General features: G+C 43.6%; 1 protein-coding gene across 19 annotated transcripts in view; it reads left to right on the forward strand.

Annotated features, from left to right (window-relative positions):
* Positions 1–24,296, forward strand: part of APBB2 (amyloid beta precursor protein binding family B member 2) — a 365,411-nt gene that overhangs the window by 145,058 nt on the left and 196,057 nt on the right. For 2 of the 19 annotated variants that reach the window (XM_082728827.1, XM_082728820.1), the window contains one exon: positions 4,144–4,322. The exons of the other annotated variants lie outside the window; for them this stretch is intronic. The gene's annotated coding sequence lies outside the window, so the exon portion shown is untranslated. The remainder of the gene's footprint in view (positions 1–4,143; positions 4,323–24,296) is intronic. 19 annotated transcript variants of the gene reach the window in all.

Raw genomic sequence — 24,296 nt, forward strand, 5'->3', positions numbered from 1 at the left:
ACCCTTCCTGGTTGCTAGGAACACGCTAGCCATTCCCAGAGGCCTCTGCTGGGCATGTCACTGGTGCATTTTTCCTGGCGGGAAGGAGGGGGTGCAGCTGCGTTCTGCAGTGGGCACACACGATGGTCACTTGGCCTTCAGCGTGTTTGCAGAACACCTTGCTTGAAACATCCTTCCCAGGACATTAGAACGTGCTTCTCACCCTTTTGTGCTTTTCGTCTCCTTTTTACAGAGTTGATCCCTTATTACAGTAAGTTCAGACCAGCATTTATTTTATGGGGGTGTGTTTTCTGTTCTCCCCTTCCTCCGCCTTGTATCTCCCTCCTCCTCATTATTCGATAAGATTTGCTGTTGAAGCCTCCAGCCGACGTTCTGATGTTCTTTAGTGGCCCACTCGTAGCGGTAGGAAGCATTCACCTCAGCTGCCTTGTCTTCTGTCCCCTGAGGCAAAAGGAAGTCAAGACGACCTGGAGCCTCTCGGCCAGGACTAGGTCTGAACAGGACCACACTGTTCCTGGAGAAGAGGAAACATTTCAGGGGAAAAAAGATTCTCCAGAGTTTCTAATTTTGTCCTCAAGTGTGGTCAGAAGCATCGGTTGAGGGTTGTTGGTACACCGTGCCGCGCTCTGAACCATTTTTGAGGCTCATGTGGCAAATGGGAACCTTGAGCTTTTTTCTCTCTTGGGATCCTTATTTTCCCATTCAGGGCAATTCTCTTTCAGGACAGGAGGCTGTTCCTTGGTGGAATATGGAATGACAGCCGCTGAACACCAAAGGAAGAAGTCAGTAGCTAGAGTGGATGATATTTTAGGCTGGTGTATTTGTGCTTGTGTTAAGACTGGTGTTTGGAAATTATCCCGGGAGTTACTAAGAAGATTGCATCCTTGTTTGTTTGTGTTTGCACTGAACTGCTCTAACTCCAGAGGTCGGGGTCTGGACTCTGGCGCTAGTCTCCTGACCTCTGCAGTCAGGAGTCTCTCGCCCTACAAATTTGACTTGTGCGTTTAGCCAGATTCATCTGACAGAAGCATCACTTCCATCCCTGCCGAGAATGTGTGGAGCGGTCCCCTCTGGTCCAAAAGGTCAGCTTGACATTTGAGTCTTCCGCATTGTCTTTCGCTCCCCCTTATTTTAGTACCCGTTACTCATGGTTAATAATAGTTAGTGGTAGTGGTATTACTTTTCGGTGTTTTTCTTATACGAGCCTAAGTGGGCTGCTCCTGCCAGGACCGACTGTGGCCTTTGGGTCTCTGCGTCATTGCTCCTGCTGGTCCCTCTCTGTGATGCAGGCCTGTCTTTGAGTGCCTGCTAGAACTCTACTCTGCTCAAGGGCACAATAGTATTGCCCTCTTTCGCAGGAGGCTGCCCCGGGTTCCCAAATCGAAGCAGGTACTGCTGGAGCTCTCAGATCTCCCTCCTGCAGCTTGTGGCCCAAATTGCTCTCCGAATTTTGGAGTATGTGGATACTTTGGACTTTGACACTAAATTCTGTTTCACTTCCCTTTTCCTCTCCACGTGTGAGGACAGGGCTTTATCTGTGGTAGATCCTCTAATATTTGTGGCGTCCCCTTGGACTTGAGGTGGGATCTGGTCATTTCTTCAGGAGGCCCCTGGAAGGCATGTTCCAGAGCTCTTGGCAGAACTGGCGCAGGCCAGGGCCACATGGCTGTAATCAGGGCCTCAAGGGCAGCCCAGGTGCTGTGCCCTGTGCTGCTCCCCCACCCCTGGCCCTCCTTCACCTGCCTTTCCCTCTCCCAGAGGTGGGGGTTTCCTACTTTTCTGTACTTAAGAAATTGCCCTTTAAAAAGTTTAAGCAGGGGCACCCAGGTGGCTTAGTTGGCTAAGACTCTTCATCTCAGCTCAGGTCTTAATCTCGGGGTCATGAGTTCAAGTTCCATGTTGGGCCTTCTTAAAAAAATTTTTTTTAAAAAAGTAAATAAAATATTAAAAGTTTAAATAGTAATAGGCGCATAGGGTTGTTTCTTTAGGCCTCTTCCCCCCTGCCCCCTGCCCCCACTTGACTTCCTTGCTGTCACTAATGAAAGGCATTGGTTTTGTTTCCGGCACTATTACATGCCACGCACTGTGTCCTAAAGTTACTAGAAGTATCTCAGTTTGAACTGGATCAAATTTTAAAGATTCATTTTATTATCCCCATTTCACAGATAAGGAAAATGAGGCTCAAAACAGCAAAGTGACTTGTCAGAGCAGAGCTGCAATTTGAGCCTAGGTTTCTCTGCTCCCCAGCTCCCATCTGTTTTCTTTCCTGCACTTGGGTTGTCGAGTGACCTGGGGACCGCTTATTCAGGTGGTGTCCCCTCCCCTGTTCTCCCCACTGGAGCTTTTGGTGGTATGGGTCTTAAAGACTTAAAGGATTCTGCCCACATCCAAGAATGCTGACATCTGTCTCTAGCTCCTCTCTTATCCAATAAATTCCATAAAAAAACAAATAACATAGAGGCCCTAAGAAGGAGTACTTCATATACAAAGAGTAAGACTAATAAATACAGTAAGGGTAATAATGCTTTTAAAATCATATGGGTATGCATGTGTAATTAAGAAAAATTTTAAAATAAAAGGGAAAACCAGCTCTCACAGCCCTATATAACATGAGATGGCCACTTTACGTGTTTTGTGGAAGACCCTTCTGAATGTCAAGTATTCCCTCTCAGTATATCTCTTTTCTGTTACTCACAGAAATGGGGTAGCGTTGCACTTGGTGCTTACTCAATAGGGGTATCATAAGTATCTTTCTAGACTAGTACATTTACTTTCCTGGCAACTCGAAAGTCGCCAGGCCCCATGGTAGGCTTATCTGTGTGGTGCTTCAGAGGGAAGCAGTAAAAACAGTTGAATGCAGCGATGGTCCTTTACCTGGATATGAAGAACTTCCGCCGTGGTCAAACAAACCTGGTCAGGACTCCATAAATTGATTTTCAGGGGTGCCTGGGTGGCTCAGTCGGTTAAGCACCTGCCTTCGGCTCAGGTCATGATCCCAGGGTCCCAGGATCGAGCCCCACATTAGGCTCCCTGCTTAGCCAGGAGCCTGCTTCTCTCTCTCCCTCTCTGCCTGCCACTCCCTCTGCTTGTGTGCTCTCTCTGTCAGATAAATAAATCTTTCCCAAAAAATTGATTTTCAGTGATCATTCATGGTTCTCCACTCCCAGTTTGAGAGGCAGTAGCCTGTAGATCACATAATACTGGAAAACATACTTGGACAGACTCAGTTTTGGGGGAGTAGGGAGGAGCAGGGTTTCTCAGCTCAGCTGGGATGTGCAGAAACACTTGGAATTTGAGTTCCAACCAGGAGCCTGAGAGCAGTGCTCAAGGTCATTAACAGCCAAGTGGGTCTCGTTGCCCAGGACAGGCAGGATATGATGCAGGATCCCAAGAGAGGGGCTTTCTGCTCTGGTTTTAATTGGTTTTCCTGGTGTGGGAGGAAGTCCTGCAGGACTGTCCAGACGCTGGTCATCACAGCTGAGGAGTCCTTGGGGAGTCTCACAGCTTTAGTAATAAGATTCTCTGAATGAGGAGTGCTTGTTGGAGTTGGGGTAGGTGAAAGAAACAAGATTTTAAAAATACTGCTGTTGAGATTTTTCCTTGGTCCACGGGGAAAAAAACCCAATCCATTTATTTTAGAAAATGTGTAAACACTGAAAGGCACATACACACAAAAAACCCCCAACCGTAACATTTTGCATGCATTTAGTCATTGTATGTGTACGTGTGTGCGTCTGCCCATTTATATGAAACATTCTCGGGATCATACTGTATGTCTTATTTTGTGACATGCTTTTTGTCACTTAATTCATCATGGAAACTTCTGATATTAGTAAATCTTCTTCTAGGGTGTGATTTGTAACGATCTTACATATTGTTGCGTTGCACGGATATATTGTGATTAATCATCACCCACTGTTGGGCGCCTGGATGGCTCATTCGGTTAAGCAGCTGCCTTCGGCTCAGGTCATAATCTCAGGGTCCTGGGATCGGGCCCCGTTCTCTGTCTTTCTCTCAAATAAAATATTTTAAAACCCCCCCCAAAACCAAAAAACAGTCACCCGCTGTTGGGCATTAAGGATGTTTCCAGTCTTTTGATGTCCTCTGGATTAATCATCCCTCATTACTCTTTTTTCTCTTAAGAAATGTCCGGAAGTGAGACTGCTGAGGTCAAGTGTTGCTTGCAGGTTTTACAGACATTGCTATATACAGACAACTGCCCTCTGGAGAAGTTTAATCTCTTTCCATTCCATCACCCTTGTGCGAGGACTTCACATTTCTTCCCACTCTGGAAACAGAAGGAGACAAAAAAGCACTTTCTGGTACGATAGGTGAAATATGCTATCCTCATTGTTATAAGTGGCATTTCCTTATGTTTTCCTAATATCGAGGCTTAACTTTTTTTTTTTTTTTAATCTGTTCAGTGGCCAAAAATCAGCTCCATGAAATATGTCGGATGCAAATGTGTAAAAACTCAGTTTGTTTTTGTGCAGATAATGTGGCTTGTTTTCATCCTTTGTGGTTTGTCTTGGTTTTAAGCTTTATAGATGGCAGTGGCCAGACGATTTTAAGTAAGATCTGAAACCGAGTCCCTGCACCTAGAAGTCTGGGTTGAAGAGCAGGCAGCCTATGGCTGCTGCAGAGCCGTGATGGGGAGACAAGAGGCCTGAGCTTCGGTCCTGGCCTTGCCAACGAGGGCTAAAGATGTGGACAAGTTATTAGAACCAGTTGCATCTCGTTTCTGACAGCTGCAAATTGAGGAATTGGACTGGGTGATAATTAGGCAATCTCTAGGTTGAAAATTCTGTGGTATTTGTTTTCCAAAGAGAGAACTGCAAACGAGCCTTGGCTGTAAGAAGAACCAAGTCCGGGTCAGAGCAAATATATTCAAAGCCTAGAACTCGGAAAATCTATGGGTAGTGAGGTATTATTTAAGCTTGGATTTTAACTGCTGAAAATACCTGCAGATAGGCCATGCCACAGCTTTTGAGGAAGAGTGATCACATCCAAATAAGTAAAGGTAATTCCACTTTATAATAGCAGTATTAGAAATAAAAGTGCTTTTACAGGATAATGTTTCGGTTTATCTAGTTAGCTTAAACCGTGTGCTAGCAGCCACTTTCTCGAGTAATTGTATGAGTGCTTTGCATAGGAAAAATTTTGAGGAAGCGTTATGAATGTAATGAAGTACAGGGCCTGACACATAGTAAGTGCTCAATAAATGTATATTGAATGAATGAACAAACTTACTTGAAACTTACTTAGCATTGATGGGGGTTGGGGAATTGCTTGCACATTACAAGTCTTTCCAAATCCTGTTTTTGAACACACTTGGCTCTCTAGCTTTGGTTGTGTTTGGGTAGCTTCTTTCTGCACACGGTGTCCCCTATTGTTTGCACCCTCCTGACACATCCTTCTTACCCATAACTCCTTTGTTTCCTCCTCTGCCGGCAGGGAAGCCGCTCTGAATGCCCTGGTATGTTTCAGGGTCAGTTTCCTTTATTTCCCGTCAAGGCTGAATTACATCTTCCTGGCCTTCCACTTAACCTCCTGTATTATTTTTATTTTCCTGTTGTAACAAACTACTGCAAAAATAGTGACTTAAAACAACTGATATATTGTGTTACCATTTTGGAGACCCGGAGTCTAAAGGGGATTTCCTGGGCCACACAGGTGTCTGCTGGGCTGGTTTGGCATGGAGGCTCTAGGGGAGAATCACTATCTAGGACTGTCTCAGCTTCTCGAATTTCCTCTATTCCTTGGTCTTGGGCCCCTTTCTCTGTCTCCAGAGTGGAGCGCACCAGGCTCTGCTCACAGTACCTTCATCTCTTCTGTAGTAAAACCTGGTACCCCTTTCTCTTAGAAAGACCACTGTACTTACAGTTACGTGCCCAGAATATCCAGATCTCCTCCTGGTGGAGACTTTAGTCTTTCTCCCATCTGCAGAGTCCATACTGCCCACCTAAGGTAATTTCCAAGGTTCCAGGGATCAGGATATGAGTATCTTTGGAGGGGTGGGGAGGGATCAACATTAATTCATTTTACCACACCTTCCTTCTCTCTTCCTGTCTTGGACTTTTCCCTTTTCTAGTTACTGTCAACTATTTGCTCTTATACGAACTTTCTCTCTCTCTCTCTCTCTCTCACACACACACGTGTGTGTGTGTGTGTGTGTGTGTGTGTGTGAAGTTACTTCATCTACTTAGAGAATTATTAGTTTCCTCTCAAACAACTAATCTTTTTTTTTTTTTTTAATTTTATTTATTTATTTGAAAGACGGAGATCACAAGTAGGCAGAGAGGCAGGCAGAGAGAGAGAGAGAGGGAAGCAGGCTTCCTGCGGAGCAGGGAGCCCGATGCGGGGCTCGATCCCAGGACCCTGAGATCACGACCCGAGCCAAAGGCAGCAGCCCAAACCACTGAGCCACCCAGGCGCCCCTCAAACAACTAATCTTTGAATTGCTATGCCAAGTACTTTAGGCAAAGGGTAAGACTCCTATTAATCTGATAAGAGTAAGAGGCAAGGTTTAGTATGAAGGAGGATGTAACGAGATGCCAAATTCCAGGACACTGTTCTGTTGGCAAATCTCTTAATTCTGTTGGAGTAAAGCCTGCTTGTTAGCTACCCAGACTACCTTCCGATTCATGAATTCGCGCTTGGGCTGTTTCTAACCTTATTATTGAATTTTCCCATTGAGTTTTGCCCCCTAAATGAGGTATAATTCACACTTTGTAAAATTCACTCCTTTAAATTATAAAATTCAGTAGCGTTTTGTATATTCACAAAGATACATAATGTCGCCACTGCCTGATTCCAGAACATTTTCACCACACATGTGTATCCGTCTCTTGGAAACTGTGAATCTACTTTGTGTCTCTCGTGTAACATTTTCAAGGTTCATTCATGTTGTGGTGCTTATCGCTACTTTGTTCTTTTTGTTGTTGAATCATATTTCATTTTCCATTGTACAGATAAACCAGATGTACACATCTGGTTTTTCTGTTCATTCATGTATGGACATTTAAGTTGTTTTTACTTTTTGGTATCATAAATACTTGCTATGAGCATTCCTGTACAAAGTGTTTTTTTTTTTTTAAAGATATTATTTATTTGAGAGAGAGAGAGACAGAGAAAGAGCACAAAAGGGGGGGATGGTCAGAGGGAGAAGCCGACTCCCCAGTGAGCAGAGAGCCCACTGCTGGACTTGATCCTGGGACTCCAGGATCGCGTCCTGAGCCAAAGGCAGTTGCTCAGCTGACTAAGCCACCCAGGTGCCTGACGTACAAATTTTTTTTTTTTTTAAAGATTTTATTTATTTGACAGACAGAAATCACAAGTAGAGAGAGAGAGGAGGAAGCAGGCTTCCCACTGAGCAGAGAGCCTGATTCGGGGCTTGATCCCGGGATCCTGGGATCAGGACCTGAGCTGAAGGCAGAGGCTTTAACCCAGTGAGCCACCCAGGCGCCCCCTGATGTACAAATTTTTGAGTGCACAAATGTTTTCCTTCCTTTGGGATGATATACGGGAGCAGAATTGCTGGGTCATATGGTAACTCTATTTTAACTTTGTGAGGAACTGCCAAACCAAACTATTTTACAAAGTAGCTAGACACTTTTACAGACCCACTAATAATGGATGGGGGTTCCACTTTTTTGACACCCTTACCACACTTTTTATCTGTCTTTTTGATTCTAGCTGTCCTAGTGGGTGTGAGGTGGTATCTCAATCTGGGTTTGACTTGCCTTTTCCTAGTGATTTATGATGGCGAGCATCTTTGAAATCTTTGTTCATTTTTAACTTGGGTTATTTATTCTTTACCCTTAAACAATTTATAAAAATTTTCTCCTGTGGGCTATATATATATATATATATATTTTTAAAAGATTTTTATTTATTCGACAGATCACAAGTAGGCAGAGAGGCAGGCAGAGAGAGAGAGGAGGAAGCAGGCTCCCCACTGAGCAGAGAGCCCGATGCAGGGCTCGATCCCAGGACCCTGGGATCAGGACCCTAGCTGAAGGCCGAGGCTTTAACCCACTGAGCCACCCAGATGCCCCACTATGGGCTATATTTTTACGTTATTGATAGTGTCCTTTGAAGCATGAAAGTTTTGCATTTTGATGCAGTTCAGTTTATCTGTTTTTGTTGTTGTTGTTGTTTGTACTTTTGACGTCCTATCTAAGGAACCAACACCCGATCAATTTATAATTTCAGTGCTTGCCTTTAGGTGTTTGAGTCACCGAGTCAGTATGTTCTGAAGCAGTGGTTTGCTTCGTTCTTTTGCGTCTGTGTATCTCCTTGTCCCAGTACTGTTTGTTGAAAGAATCTTCTTCCCCTTCCTAGAATATGTTTTTCATTTTCTGCAGAGAAGCCAGATGGGTTTTGATAGGCATTATGTTTAATTTGGGGAGGTATTGCCATCTTAATAGTATTACCTTCCAAATCCATATACATGGATATCTTTTCATTTCCTTAGGTCTCCTTTAATTTCTTTCAGTGATGTGTTGTAGCTTTCAGTATACAAGTCTTAACACTTCCTAAATTTTATTTTTAAGTATTCTTTTTGATGTTATTATAAATAGTTGTTTCCTTAATTTCATTTTCAGATTATTCTTTGCTAGTATGTGGAAATAGAATTGATTTGTGTGCATGTAGGTATGTGTGCGTGTACGCTCTGTACATAATATACTTTGTGTGTGTGTGTGTTTTCTTTCCTTCCTGTACTCTTGGAATTTCTAGTAGATTTCTTTAAATTCACCTGCTGCCCTTTTTTGCTCTCCTGTTTTTGCTTTCTTCAATTGCTTAAATATAAAGCCTCTTTCGGATTGTCTACTATTTTTAGCTCTTGGATGCAGATTTTGCCATTTACATTGGCCATCTCTTTTTTCCTTGTTTCGTCCTAAACTTTGACACTGAGGGCTCATTAATGGGGGTTGTTTGCTGTGGGAATTCAGTGTGAATAGGAATGTGGAAATCCAGAGCATTTTCTCATTTCCTCAGTTAGTGCTCCGTGTGTATCATTGCTTCCAGACCAGTTTTTGTATTATTTTCTGGGCCAGGAAATCTGATACTCCATGGATGTTACTAATTTAGATACCATACCTCCATGTGAGAGTCATCTTGCGATTTTGATTTTATATTGGTGAGGCTGTTAAAATTTTGTTTATTCCCTCTCTCCCTCTCTCCCTTCTCCCTTTCCTCCCCTCCCCCTCCCTCCTCCTTTCTTCCTTCTGTCCTTCCTTCCTTCCTTCCTCATCCCTAAGCAAAAGCTTCCTTGCAAAGCCTAGGGGATGGAGAATGGATATTTTCTGGACTTGGTTTTACTGAGGGCAGCCCCTTGTGACGGCCAGCAGAGACAGATAGCTCAGCTCCGGCTAGCCAGTTTCATGGGCCTCTGGACTGTGTGTCCCTTTCTTCTCCGTAGGTCATCAGAATCTCTGACATTAAGGCCCTCCTGTGCTCTGATATCCTTCTGTGTCTTCAAGCTTTAACTGTCTTTACTGACTTTGAATTCTGTCTTCAGTTTTAGCCCAGGGATTTCCTTCTCATGATTTTGACTTTTCTTCGTTTAAAAAAAAAAAAAAAAAAGCTGTTCTATCTTATTCAGGTGTTTTGTATGTTTGGAACAGGCAGAGTCCGTCTTTGTCATCTTTCATCTTTGTCATCTTGACTCACCATATGGACTAGCACAGACCGATTACAGGATTTTAAGACCTTGGAATCACCTGTTTGCAATCTCTGATTTCCAGAGAACCTTAAGCATAACTGAGTGTTAAGTAAATATTAATTTAGTGGACCAGTGTTCTGCAAAGACCCTTGTACCTGAATGAACCCGGGTTTGGAGTGTGGTGAAGTATAGTGTCACCCACAAGCACCAGACCCCTTGCAGAGCACCACTTCCTGGACATGTCTCGGCATCGGTGAGCTAGGTTCGAGATTTTACGCACTATGTGAACCAAAGCTCTGAAATTGCTAATGGGAGGCCTATCGACTGTCTCTGTTTTTCAGTCCTCATCAAATAGAGCTTGTTTTCATGTCTGGTAAATAGGGTTTGATCTTGATGGTGACAGTCATAAAGAAAGGTGATGTCTCTGTCACTCTGGAGAGAGAAATCAAGGTTCAACTGTCCAAATTAAAATCCCTTCTCTGTAACTTTTTACTTTTTTTTTTTTTAAATTCCCTCTGTGGTCTGCTTCTTCTCCGGTGGAGAGTTGAAGTGTTACAGCAAAATGTATTTCATCATGGTCATAAAAAAATTTTCTCTTCCCATGGATGCTCTGGGTCCAACTTCTCCCTTCAAGAACAAAAGAAAAAGCAAGAGCACCTGGGTGGCCCAGTGGGTTAAGCCTCTGCCTTCGGCTCAGGTCATGATCTCAGGGACCTGGGATTGAGCCCCGCATCGGGCTCTCTGCTCAGCGGGGAGCCTGCTTCCCACCCCCACCTCTGCCTACCTTTCTGCCTACTTGTGATCTCTCTCTCTCTGTCAAATAAATGAATAAAATCTTTAAAAAAAAAAAAAGAAAGAAAGAAAAGAAAAGTAAAAGCAGAACCGAGAGGCCCTGAGTCAAGTCTTCAGTCATAGGAAGGAACATCCGGGAATGAAGCCTGTTTGGTGTCTGCTTTTGCTGTGGAATGAGCCTCGAAGATGTGGCAGAACAGTCCTTGGAGGGAACAAAGTGTGGCTTCCCTTTTTATTTTCCATAGACCAGCTTTCTTGTACCTGGGGAACCTTTTTGAAAAGCAGTGGGTATCTGTAAACCTCATGTCCGGCTTTTTTGGGACAACAGCTCCAGGGGCTTCCAAACCACATTTGTCCTACATCTCATAAGAAGCTTCGGGTGGTGGGATGGATTAGCCTTCTGTGTATGTGGGTAGGTGTTGACTCGGAGAGAAATGAGAAAAGTGTGTTGTCCTCTGGGGAAGTGGCCACAGGACTTCCTGCCAAGGGAGTAATTGAGAAGAAATGTTCCTTCCAGATTTCAGGGGCTGGAGACCATCGTCTGGGAACAGCCTCTGGAAAGGGAAAAAGAGAAATATGCAACTTTATGGGGGCAGTTTTGAAAACAAAGTAGATAAAGTTATTTTTCCAGGTTTTCTGGACACTTGTTCATTTATGCAAATCTAATACTGTTCTTGGGGGAAGTGACCTCTGATGACCTGAATGAAGGCCACAAAAATCCTTGCAAGATGGAACCCATAGAATTCTGAAAGGAATGACTTGGCATATTTCAGAGTCACCAGGTAGGTTAGTTCGTTGTTAACTTCCGTACCTTATAAACTTTCTTGAATGAGCACATGCACACATGTGTGTGTTTATGGAGAGAGGGATAGAAACAGAAAAAAGCAAGCATGCATATTCTATAGAGAATGCTTTGTTGAACCATATCTAGACTTTTAAGTCATTTTCTTCCTTTCAGTTTTATGGAAAATACATAAGCCTGTGGAATTACATTTGTCTTTTTCTTAGAATACTCTCAGGAGTATCCAATCATGGGAAGTGTTGATCCCCATCTCCAAGGGTACAAGAAAATTCCCCAAATAGCATAAGTTGCATATTGCTTACTTGGAACTCAATACCAATAAGTCCAACATGACTTGGCTAAGTCGTGCGTACCTGCTACCATTCTAGCCTTGCGACTGGGGCTCACCTAGGGGTAAAGAGGATTTCCTGGTGTTTTTGAATGTCAGGAGATAGAAACCTTTCGTTTTTGAAACCCATGTCTCTTTCACTGAGGGTCCAGTTTAATCAAGGCTTAAAATAATGCTTCCCCTTTCTCTGGTTGAGGGACAAGGTGGTGTTAAGGCTGGAGGGGTGATCAGGGCAGACAGATTGATACCATATCTGCTGTACTTTTAATGTTGTGCTCGCTCCTCTGGAGGACTAAAAAGAGTTACATCTTGTCCTCAAAGAGCTGATGTTTTCATATGTAGACAGGACCAAAGGTGGCAACAATGATTAGAATCAAATCATGTTGGTGTAGCAGCTCAAAGGAGGGGAAGGCCGGTAATCTGTGTCATCAGTGAAGTTCAAGGGCTTAAACCCAAATGTTGAGAGCTCCGTCCTCCAGTAGGACAAGGGTCTGAGAGTAGATGGGATTCATTCAGATTGCAGAGCTAAAAGAGCCACTCTAGGGTTGCAGGTGCCGTGGGTAGTACTCGAGGCGCACCTGGGGTGGGGGTGTTGTGGAGGGACCTGTGGAAACGGGGCTGCATGGGAAGAATATATCTGAGCGAAAACAAAGAGCCTGTTCATGCTGATAAGCTATTGACATTACTAACTACGGTGTTGTTAATAATGTGACTCTTTCAAGACTGACGTTGTTCTGAGCACTTAGCCTGTATTCTCCCAATCCTCCTGGCGGCTGTCTGTGACATGGGAGCCTCTGGTATCACTCTGTTACAGATGAGGACACTGAGGCACAGAGGAAATGAGGAACTTTTTTCAGGCTACCCTATAAGCGGTGTAGTCGGGATTTGAGCCCAGACTGTGTGGCTGCAGGCTCTGTGCTCCAGACCACTCGGCCGCCTGCATCAGCAGCCCTGAGAGGAGTCGGAAGGGGTTACAAGCAAGAGAAGCTTGGGAGAGAGAGGAGAGTCCCAGGTCAGGGATTGCGGGGGTGCAGGTTCTGGGGGGTTACAGCATCTCTATGGTGGCTACTTCGAGGAGTTAGTGACTACTGGGTCCCAGAAGCAGATGGCAGAATGGTCCAGAGCCTTTCTGTGTGCTGGGCTGTGGGGACAGATCAGTGGGCTAAGGTAGGTAAGGGGCCTGCTTCCCTGGAGCTTTGCTTCGTTTGAGTGATGGAGGGAGACAAGAAGAAAGCCACCGAGACAGAGGAGATAATCACGGATTGTGGGCCCGGCTGTGGAGGATTCAGCAGGATGGTGGAGAGTTACTGGGCAGGGCCCCCATGATGTCGGTGGCACAGGGAGGATGTCCTTGAGGAAGTGCTGTTTGATGTGTGATGGGAAGCCTGGGAAAAGCCCAGCCTTGTAGAACTGAGGAAAGCTCATTCATTGCAGTCTGTGATAATAGGGACAGTTCAAGGAATGGAAAGGACACCAGAATGTTCAGAGCGTACCAGGCATGGGGTGGAGTTTCCAGGAAAGCATTTAAGGTCCTGATAAATGCTTGGTGAGAGATGGGGCTGGGGTTGGGGAAGGAGGCTGGGCTCCTTGGAGTCTTGGTAGGGGGTTTTGATAGTTTCTGAATAGCAGTGGGAAGCCATTGAAGTAGGGAGGGTGATCCCATGGGAGATCCAGGGTGCTGAAGAGATGCACCTGTTTGGTCATGCAGGCTCAGGGGAGGTGGATGAGAGAAAAGGGAAAACGGAGTGGGGAATATACAGGCCGGATGCTTCACCCCCATCTATAACATTTATATCACAGCTGACGTGGCCTGCCTTCCTAGCGAAAGGTGAAACTCACCTCAGGTAAAACTTTGTAGAATCCATTCAGGTTGTGACGGGGATTCACAGCACCAAGACTTCACACCACCTTTTCCCTACCTGACTGTCAATTTTTATCTATTCAGATGCAGAGGGGAAAGACCAGAGTACAGAAACCTGAAGATTAACCAGTTTTTGTTTCGTTTTGTAGGTATTGGAATTTGTAACACATTACTTTCTATGTAGTAGATGCTTTTTGAGTTGGGGGAGCAAAATCACTTTGGAAGTACTGTAATTATCTTGTCTGCTTATTGGATGACTTTCTTATTCTCAAGACAGTGACTCAAAAGAGAGACGAATAATTGCCCACCCAGACCCTCTGTCCTGCTCCATGTTTGCTAACAGACTCAGCATTTACTTCAGAGCGGGGTGGTGATCAGCCTTAGTTAGTAGCTGTGATGCTCCCAGCCAACCTGTCAGTCCTGACCACTGACTTCCCAGGATTCTTCGCAGCTAGTGCAGTCATATGACCTGGTTCTGGTTGGTGGGGGGGACACTCCTGAGACTAAGTCCACTGGGGTGTGGGGTGGAGTTTCCAGGAAAGCATTTAAGGTCCTGATAAAACCTGACCCATGAGCCTGTCAGTGCCCTCACTTGCTTTCCTCTACATTCTGCCGTGAATACCGATACTCTCTGAATGCACAGCAGCCCTTATGTCACCATGAGGTTACAAGTGTGAAGGAAAATCTGAGAACATCACCAGGATACCTGCTCTGACATTGTTCCTGTTGCACTGACACCAGCAGCCTTGAACCTCCCAATGACTTCCTGTTTATTGACTTTCCTGTTAGTTAGGTTTTCTGATGCTTGCAGCTGAATGCAATGATAGCTGAAGCAAACGTGAAGATACAGATGTTATGAGCTTTTCCCCGTATGCTGTGATTGCCTCCTAACTGTTCCTTGATATTCAGTATGACCTTTAGCTTGTGTGAAAACCGGCTCTGAGAAGGACATTCTAACTTTTATTAAAAGTTGTTCACAGTTGAAAGCAATGAGTTGTGGACTTAGAAATGTAATTTTCAAAATAAATGAACTCGCCTGCACAAACCTGCTGTAGCAAGTACCGTGGAGCCATGCTTCATGGCCGGTATCTTCCTTATGGCCTTTTTTATGATCGTCTGAGTCCGTGTTCTGGGGAACTACATTGTATATATTTATGGCTTCGTAGGAAGCTATCGCAGTACTTGAGGTAATAGCACAAATAGTCTGATTTCTTAAAAATGTGAAGCTCCAACAGGCTTTATTGGATTTCAGGGTAATGGGATTATTAAATTTTCTACTTCTTTTCAAACTTTTTACAGCTAAGTTCCACCCTGGGGATTTCAAGAAATCTGGGGGCTAGTTCTGTACTTTTATAGAAAATAATTTATCCTGGGATTCTGCATTGTTGAAAATAGAGGGGGTTGGAAATAATAATCCAAGTTAGGGTTTTCTTTTTCACTGTCTGGGACTTCGTGCAAATACTCAGTGCATCGTTTTCCATGTGGAAGGGAGAAGTAGTGTTAGGAGGCCACCGGGGTGGCTCAGTGGGTTGAGCATCCGACTCTTGGTTTCTGCTCAGGTCACGATCTTGGGGTTGTGGGATTGAGCCCTAAATCAGGCTCCACACTCAGGAGTCTGCTTGAGATTCTCTCTCCCCCTTTTTGTTCCCGCCTTTCTCTCAAGTAATAAATAAATCTTTAAACACAAAACAAAACAGGTGGTGCTATCATGTGTATTATGAGATACTTTAAGGTCTAAAAGCAAAATTGTCTTCTAAGCTGTTAGGAAAAAAGGAATTATAAGTCCCAGCGCTGTCAAAATAATAAAGAGAGATTGTAGACATCATCTAGTAAAATGACACTTTCTTTGTAACCTTGGAGCTTAGACCTAAAACAATTTCAGTCATCCATGTATAAAATAAAAATATATATGGCTGACTTGTGCATCCTCTTCTTCGTTAATGAAAGATTATTATTCCAAAGGAACCAGGAAGCAATGTGTGACCCCAAGGACCCCTCAGAAGAAGGCCGCAAAAGCCTTTTGTTCTGACTGCTGGAGTCATGAGAGGATAAAGGTTAGTTCTTTGAGGTAGATCAGAAAGATGGCTATTGGGCAGGTAAGGGCAGGGCCACAAAGTCTGCTAGTTGTATTAACACCTTTAGTGCTGTCCACTGGAAGTCTTGATCATGGTGACTTGGGTAGGATCAGTGTTTGGGCTCATCCAGGAGAGATAGTAAGGGTTCAACAGGCCCTGATGGGACATCTCAGGCAGAGCAAGTGACTGAGGCGTATGAATGGGAAGGTTTCAGTAGGTTCAGTAAAGAGTGTGGAGCCCAGTCTGGTGTGCCCGTGGGGGTCAGGTGATGCGGAAAGGGCTTATGTCCATAGAGACTAGAGGCAAATTGGGCCTAGTTTGGACTTGCACATGGAGTATCTTGAGAGTATATTGATGGAATGGGGGGGTTTTATTTGTTAGCCAGTGGGGAGCTCTTAAAAGAGTCACTTTGATGATGATGACAGCTTAGACATATCATACCAAATGTACCATATTCACCTAATCCCTGCAGCAAGCCTCATTATGCCCATTTTACAGGTGACAAAACTGAGACACAGAGGTTAGGTGACTTACCCAGAGACACTCAAAGGAGATGATGGAGATGGAATTCAAACCCAGGTACTCTGGCCTTAGGGTCCCACTTTTAATGGTCTGGGACGTGGCATGGTGGCGAGAAAGGTGGTGAATTCTCTTGGAAGGACATATCTGTAGAAGGACGACGTCAGAAGTGGCTAGGATCTTGCTTGATGTCTGCCTCACTGAACCAGGGTGCCTGAGAAGGAGACTTTGTGGGAGGGTGAGGATTTCTTTTTCCATAGCCCAGTTTTCTCAGTGTGACCAACTAGAGTAGCGGTTCTTAACCTGGAAAAACTGTCTTCAAGAAAGAGCCATGTAAGTGTGTCCAAAATATTTCTGAGTTTATGGACCCTCGCAAGCCCATCTGTCAGCGTGATATTGGGCCCATGGTAGGTCTAAACAGGTTTTTATGACAGTTCTGAGGCGGCGCGTCCTTTTCCCAGCTTGAGAATAGCAGGTGGGAGCGCAGGCGAGGTGACGGGTGTGGTTCTGGCTTCGGGGCCGCCTTTGTTCCAGCTTCCCTGGCAGCCACGTGGCCTTCCGCCTTCCCGGCAGTCCTTGCGTTCTGACCGGGAGGGCTGATGGCGGCCAGAGATAGAGGCCTTGATGTGTGTGTGTGAATGGGCATCCTGTGTGGAGAGGAACGCCCTGTTCCTCCGCGGCCTCGGCCCGCGGGTCAGGGCTGAGCCCTTTTCTTTCCTCTTGCTGCCTTTCTGAGGAGAGCGTTTTTGGGCGGCCCGTCTTCCCTGATGCCTCTCACTGGAGGCCCTGGGCCAAAGGGCCGAGAAGGAAGGTTGTCCCAATAAGATCAGTCACTGACTCTCTTGTGGGGAAAAAAAGTCCTAAAGCAGATCCTAAAGCAGAGGAGAGAACACAGAGATTGTACTTCAGGATTATGTTCATTATCATCTGTGGCCTGGGACGGTTTCCTGTTTTTCTCCTTCCTTCCTCCGGCCCTCCTTCCTTTCATCGTTGCTTTGCCCACCCGCCCTCCTTCCTTTTTTTCTTATCAGAGGAGTTGGGAATCATACAGGGTCAGTAAATGGGACTACACCTATTTTTATCTTTTTTCCCCCCTACTTTTATCATCGATGATGCTTTTCCATCTTGATTTCTCTGGAGAAGGTAACACTGGCAATCCCGGAAGCGCTGGTTGCTTGTGGCATTTAGATAACCATCCTCTTGGGGGGGTATGGCTATGTGAGGAAGATGGGGAACTGGCGGGCTTGGCTGTCCCCTCAAGCCCCTTAAAACACAGTGGAGAGAAAATATGCAGATGTGGATTCTGGTTCTGGTTCAAGTCACTAGCAGGACGTCCACGCACGAGTTCTCGAGTCGCTCCTTCCTAAAAACGGGTGGTAGGATTTGCCTCAGAAGGGTGTTAGCTCACACATGAGACAGCATGTCCGGGAGGCACCGAGCACATGCTTCGCTTATCTCCCTGTTCTCATCTAATTGAAAGTTTCTGGATTGTACCTCAGGATGATCCCAGAAATCCTAGAGGAAGAAGGGGGAATCTAAAAATTATCTGAAACCACTCTAGCTATGTTTATTCCATTTCTGCCTCAGGACCACGTGAAATAAGTAAATATTTTTATGTCATAGAGGAGAGAATTGAAGTTCAGAGAAACTGAAAACAGAGTAGCTTTACCACCAACTGCCTGGTGTGTACCTGCGGGCACGTACTCAGTACCTTGCTGCCTGTTACTTCTGTGCCGTGAGGACAGTAATAGTTCCGTAACTCACTGTGTGGTTATAAGGTTTGGAATGGTTAATATGCATGAAGTCTGTCTTTCTTTTTTTTTTTTAAATGTATGAAGTCTTAAGACAATGTCTGGTAAGTAGTCAATGTGATGTAAATGTTAGAGATTATTATTGAGAAAATTGCCCAGTGACTCCAAACCACTACATGGCCAAATCAGGATTGATTCATATGCATTATGTGTTGAAATGAGATTTCACTGTAATTTTTGAAGACTAGAGTGGATTTGGTTTTCATGAAGAAGGATTAGGGAAGTGGTATGAGAAGCATCAGGAAAAGTCCCAATAAGAGAAGAGGAAGGATTTCAAGAATGCAGGGAGAAGAGGAGAGATCCCGAGGTAATGAGGCAGGTCAGAAGGGAAGTTCAGTGTTGGCTTTTGTGACATGACTGGGTTGTGACACTCACCTCCTGGAACCAGTCGGGGACGGACGGACTGGTCATCTCTGCAAATAGGATCTTTGGAGGCTCTGTTCCGCCAGCCCCATCCCTCTTTCTGCTTTCTGGGAGAGGCAGTAGAGTAGAATGCGAAAGTGAAGATTCTGGAATCGTAGACTGGGTGTGGAGCTTGGGCCCTGCTGCTTATTAGCTGTCTGATGTTCTGCAAGTTTCTTAACTAGGTTGTAAAAGGAGAATAATAGTGCCTGTCTCTTAGGGCTTGTCAGACCCGAGAGACGTTGTGCACACTATTTATGTTTATTTAGCTCAGAGGAAACCCTCAACAATAGTTACTTAATGCTATCCAGGGCTAAATATTATCCCCTGGCTTTTGGTTGAAAATTCAGGCACAGTGGGCATTATGGCTGACGAGGGGACATTTGGGGGCAGTGTCCTTTCTTGGCTGAATCCCAGTCAAGACCATAAAAGATTTCTGGCTCCTATCATCTCAATCAAAAATCTGGCATGGAATTTTGAGTTGCTTTTGTGGTATACTTTTATCTGTTTCTCCTTTTCCTCAAGAAAGTGTTTTAGAGCTTAGAGAACAGACGTGGACATAGTCTTCTTCTCTTAGGTTCAGAACACCCGGACCCTCCTTTTCCTTCCCTCCGACTTTTGATTCGCATCAGTACTGCACAGTGGGACTTTTATATGTGGCAATGTAACAAAATTCCATTCTAAACTAACGATTTTGGGTGCCTGGGTGGCTCAGTGGGTTAAGCCGCTGCCTTCGGCTCAGGTCATGATCTCAGGGTCCTGGGATCGAGTCCCACATCGGGCTCTCTGCTCAGCAGGGAGCCTGTTTCCTCCTCTCTCTCTCTCTGCCTGCCTCTCTGCCTACTTGTGATCTCTCTCTGTCAAATAAATAAATAAAATCTTTAAAAAAAAAAATAAACTAACGATTTTGTACTTGCAGTCTTCGCTATAGAGCTTTTTCTCTTTATCACATTTGTCGTTATTACCAAGATAGGATAGGGGAAGGAAGAATGGCTTTCTCTAGGAAAATTAAAAGGTGACAAGTGAAATAGGTTTGTTAGACTCACTAATCAAGAAGTCCAATATCCTCTGTCCTGACTCCCTGTCCAGTGCTCTTTCAACAAGGCCATGTTACCCCACAGCCTTCTTTTCTGCCTCTGTTAAAAGGGTCTGACAGGATGTTCTTTGCTATCTAGAAGGCTCTTGCCCTAGGGATGGCTTCCCTTTCTGGTCTAGGCTTCACCAAATGACCTGCATCAGCTTTGAGGGGAACTTGAAATCCTTTCTCCAGAAACTCAGGCATTCTACTTCAAAGGAAATCATTTTCCTTAGCCAATTTAACAAGATCCTTACTCTTTCGTTTCCCTTAATTATCTTGTTTTAAAAAAAAAAGAAAAGGAACTGGAGAAGACCATCTGTTTTATGAGGCAGTTCATCTCGTATGTTTTCTCTAATAGATCTATGAAGGCCCAGTGAAGCAAATTAAGGCTTCCTCTCGTTCTTGTTTGGGATTGTTCTGTTTGGTGCGTTTGCGTCACTGCCATCGGCATTTCCCGGTTGTATATTTGGGACGTCTTGGAGTGCAGATTTTATGAAAAGATGTTATCTTTGTTCCATGAATTGCAGGCCCTGTGAGCCATTTTCGATACAGTGCCCAACTATCGCAACAAGGTTCTTTGCTTTTTTAATCCCTTCCTCTCACCGCGAGAAGTCCTATTAACATGTTTTCGGAGCTACAGAGTAAAATCTGTCAAATATAGCATGGGAGGCAGATGGGTGGTTGCTGTCTTCCTTTTCACAAACTCTAAACCTAGTCTTCCTTAGGAAAACTCAGCCTTATCACCTATTACGCCAGAGGCTTCCTTTATGAAGAGAAGACGTTCATGGTGAGGGTTGGGGGACAGGGAGCTGGGGCACGCTTCTTTCTTACTTTCTTTCTTCTAGAAACATAGTATGTATATAGATAGTTTCATGTATAAACTTTCTTCCACGTTGAAAACAACTCTTTGAATATGAAAATACTTCGTACTCATTATAAAAGAATTTACACGAGTCAGCAGCATATAAAGCATTGGAAGACATTTTTCAAAATCCTGCCACCCAGAGATTACTGCTGTTAACATTTTAGTGAAGATTTCTATACATTCCTTTATGGGCTATTTCTTGAATGTCTGCCACACACCAGACACTGGGAATATACTGATGAATGAGGTCAATGGGGTCCCGGCTCTCATAGAGCTTTCCCAATAAGGGAGAGAACGGTAGTAAAGAGACTATGTAAATTATATGTAAATTTTCTAATTGAGATGCGTACTGTTCTTTCATGTCTTCTATAATTTTGAAAATAATCTTTTACCCTCTTTTGAAATAGTAGATCATATTTTAACTTTTTTTTAAGCATGTGTTTTGGGCATGTTTTCATTGTAAGGATATCACTCTGTTCCATATTTTCTCTTTTCATAGTAAGCTTATGGGATATGATATAGTTAGTATTCTGTACTTTCATAAGATTTCATATAAGTGCAGAACACTGGCAAGATTACATCTCATACAAACATAAAAAAAAGGAACAGAGTAATCTCTAGATAATAGAGATGAGTCTGGAACATCTCTAGATAATCGGTGTCAAAGATGAGGGTCATGTGAGAAGGACTTAGGAGCCAACCTGGATGCCCCCAGATGGGACAGTCTGAGATTAAAAAATAAGAGTTGCAAGTATGTTTAAATCCATGATGTCTGATGATACCAACAAAAATTGATTACCACCTAGGGTTAATGGGACACTAATTCATTATCTTGAAAGTAGTCAGGAAAGAATCACATATTTATCCTGCCTTTCTTATATGAACTGACCACTAGGGAACCACATAGTAGACGATGGGAGGCAACGTCTAAAATTTTTCCGCTCAATAAATGGAAATGAAATGGGAGAATCAGAGTATTGTCACTTTGCAATCCCCATTGATTTAATGGAACCAGACTGTGAGTGACAATGGCTGCAAACATTAGAAACCAGTGAAAAACAGATATTATGTACTTCCTGGTGAAATTATAAAAAAAAAAAAAATAGACAAGATTTAACTATATTGACCAAGGTTGTACAGTGAGGTAATGAAATCATAAAGAAAATCAAGGAAGTGATTACCATAAATTCAGGGCTCTGGCGGGGTGGTGATGGTAGAAAAGTCTGTTTTTTGATCTGGGCAGTAGTTATCAGAGTGTTTTGTTTATAACAACTAGTAAGTTGCTTGTTTTGTATAATTTTCTAAATCTGTGTTTTATGTTACCACAGATTTTTTAAAAAAAAAAATTAATGTAAGAGTGACGCTCTACATGCTACCTTTTTTTTTTTTTTAAAGATTTTATTTATTTATTTGTCAGAGAGAGAGAGAGTACACACAAGCAGGCAGAGTGGCAGGCAGAGGCAGTAAGAGAAGCCGGCTCCCTGCCGAGCAAGGAGCCGGATGTGGGACTCGATACCCAGGACCCTGGGATCATGACCTGAGCCGAAGGCAGCAGCTTAACCAACTGAGCCACCCAGGCGTCTCTCTACATGCTACCTTTACTTTAACTTTACTTTTCTTTTTCTTTCTTTTTTATTTTTTTTTAAGATTTTATTTATTTATTTGACAGGCAGAGATCACAAGTAGGCAGAGAGGCAGGCAGAGAGAGAGGAGGAAGCAGGCTCCCCGCTGAGCAGAGAGCCGGATGAGGGGCTCAATCCCAGTACCCTGGGATCAGGACCTGAGCTGAAAGCAGATGCTTTAACTCACTGAGCCACCCAGGTGCCCCTATTTTAACTTTTCATTATAACTTTCAGACATACAGAAAAGTTGAACGCTCTGTGTATGTAACACTGTTTATAGTTTATTTTTTTGTTCAATAATATTTAGTAGAGATCTGCCTATGTAACTGTGGAACATTGTCACTTTTAAATAATGCATGATGTTCCATTGTAAAGATGGGATGCTTTATTTAATCAGTTTCCTACTGATGAGGATTTAACTTGTTTCTGATTTTGTTCCTACTAGAAATAACACTGCCAGTATGTCCTTACGACACATTCCTAAGATTTGCCCATGGTCTGTTCTAACATGCAGAGTGTCAGTGGTTGTATGCTGTGAATGAACAATGGCAGAAATGAAGGATGCAGCCCATGTTGGTCACAACATCCCTGTGTAACCTGGGGAGAGCATTAGTGTCCAAGTAACAACTAGATTTCCCATGGTGGTACCGTCACATGGCATCCTACCTCCCCTGCCTCGAGATTCAGGCTAAATCCCGGTGCTTCTCCTGTTATCTCATTTTGGTTATTGTGGCTATAGGTAGTGTATTGTTTACCTGTTGCCCCAATAATGTTGCATAAGAACTGCCCCAGAGTTCAGGAACTTCAGCAAGAGCCGTTCCTATCTACAGGACAGCCGAGGGGTGCTTGGGTGCTTACGGACTCTGCTGGGTTCTCTTATGAGCCTCGGTCAGCTGCGGGTACAGTGTGCAGCCCTTTGCAGTAGTCTCCCACGTGTTTGATGGCCAGCTGGCTGAGCCCTGTCAAAGAGGGCCTTGGCCAAGAGGATTCAGCTACCCAAGTCTCCAGCATCCTTCCAAGAGGCCAGCCTGCATGTGTCTTTGTGTGTCCAGATCATAATCTTTTTCGGGGCTGGAAATGGGCCACGCTTTTCCAGCTTCTGTGTCGTCCCATTGGCTAACCTCTAAATGACCAAAGCAAACCCCACAGTGACATGTCAAAGGCAGTGGGAAGGGACAACAACTTTATGGAGCAGAGGGCGAAGACACAGAGAGGGGTTGATTGAAGCCATTAATGCAGCCCACCCTCCAAAGCCACCTGAGAGCGTATTTTAAACTGACACTTCTTAGAAGCATTAAACATTGCCATTATTTCTAACTGGCAGGCATCGTGCTTTCGAAATATGAAAAATGGGGATCAAATACATTTGTGGGAGAATCATCAAGCTTTTGCTTCACTTAAAGAAATTCTGGTTAATAATTATAAAGGTAATTTGTAAATGGAAAAGTCTACCTTTATTCTGTCTTAAAAATATTTCTTTTCCAATTTTGGTGTTTCCCCCTTGGGTTACATTTCAGGAAATAGAATTTTCCCAGTCTGTGCATATTTGCCTTTGTTTGATAGTGTTCTTGGAATTGGTTTTAAAATCTGGCTCTGAGAACACTGAATCAAGTAAGATAAAGAGTTAGAATCACAAATCAACATCCTTAAGTGTTTTTGCATAAGATATGGACATTAGAGATAGGATTAGTCCCTGCGCTTTTGTTGCTGGAACTTTCTTCTATTTTAAGTTATGTAAGTGACAAATTAGGCTTTTCCAGAACAATGATTCTCAACAGCAGACATGTAGCACCCAGGTTTGTGGATGGCAAGAAATTATTACTAGTAATTATATCTCAAAAAACTTAAAAAAAAAATCAGGTTTATTTCCTTAGAGTGAGATATTATATGCCACACCTCTACTTTCTTCTCTGTGGAAGAACAAAATGCTGAAATAAAATTTGCATATGCATATACTTAATTAAATACTTTTCATTACCTATGCATCATAAAATTTTAAGCACTTCAGTTGTTTAATGGAAACTTTGTATTGTACCAAGTCGGCAATTCAAAGGACTTTTCAAAGTAAGTTTGACTGTTGTGGAGTCATCTCATGTCACTGCTCCAAATTATAGATCTGAAAATACAGATTAAATTCTTTAGGGGAAAATAGTTAAAACCTTAAAGGATGAACAGATCAGTATGAATCGGAAGCTAAGTCTCATCCTGGAGTGCGATGTCTACTTTAAAAGTACTTGTCAACTAATAACAACCCTGTAGATTTTCAAGAGGGTAAGGCGACAGCTTTTTGACAGCCCTTCCTATGCATGGCAGGTTATAATAATGATTTCAGGAATGGCAGGAAGAAAGATTCCATTGTAATTTAGTTCTTTGCTCCATTCTTGGACTTAGTTTATTATTTGTGAACATTTTCGGGGCGCTGAACAGGACAGGAAAAAAAGAAGGAAGATGTGCGCCACCAGAGTTTATCGAGT

This window comes from Mustela nivalis, assembly GCF_964662115.1.
Source record: "Mustela nivalis genome assembly, chromosome: 4".
Lineage (NCBI taxonomy): Eukaryota > Metazoa > Chordata > Mammalia > Carnivora > Mustelidae > Mustela > Mustela nivalis.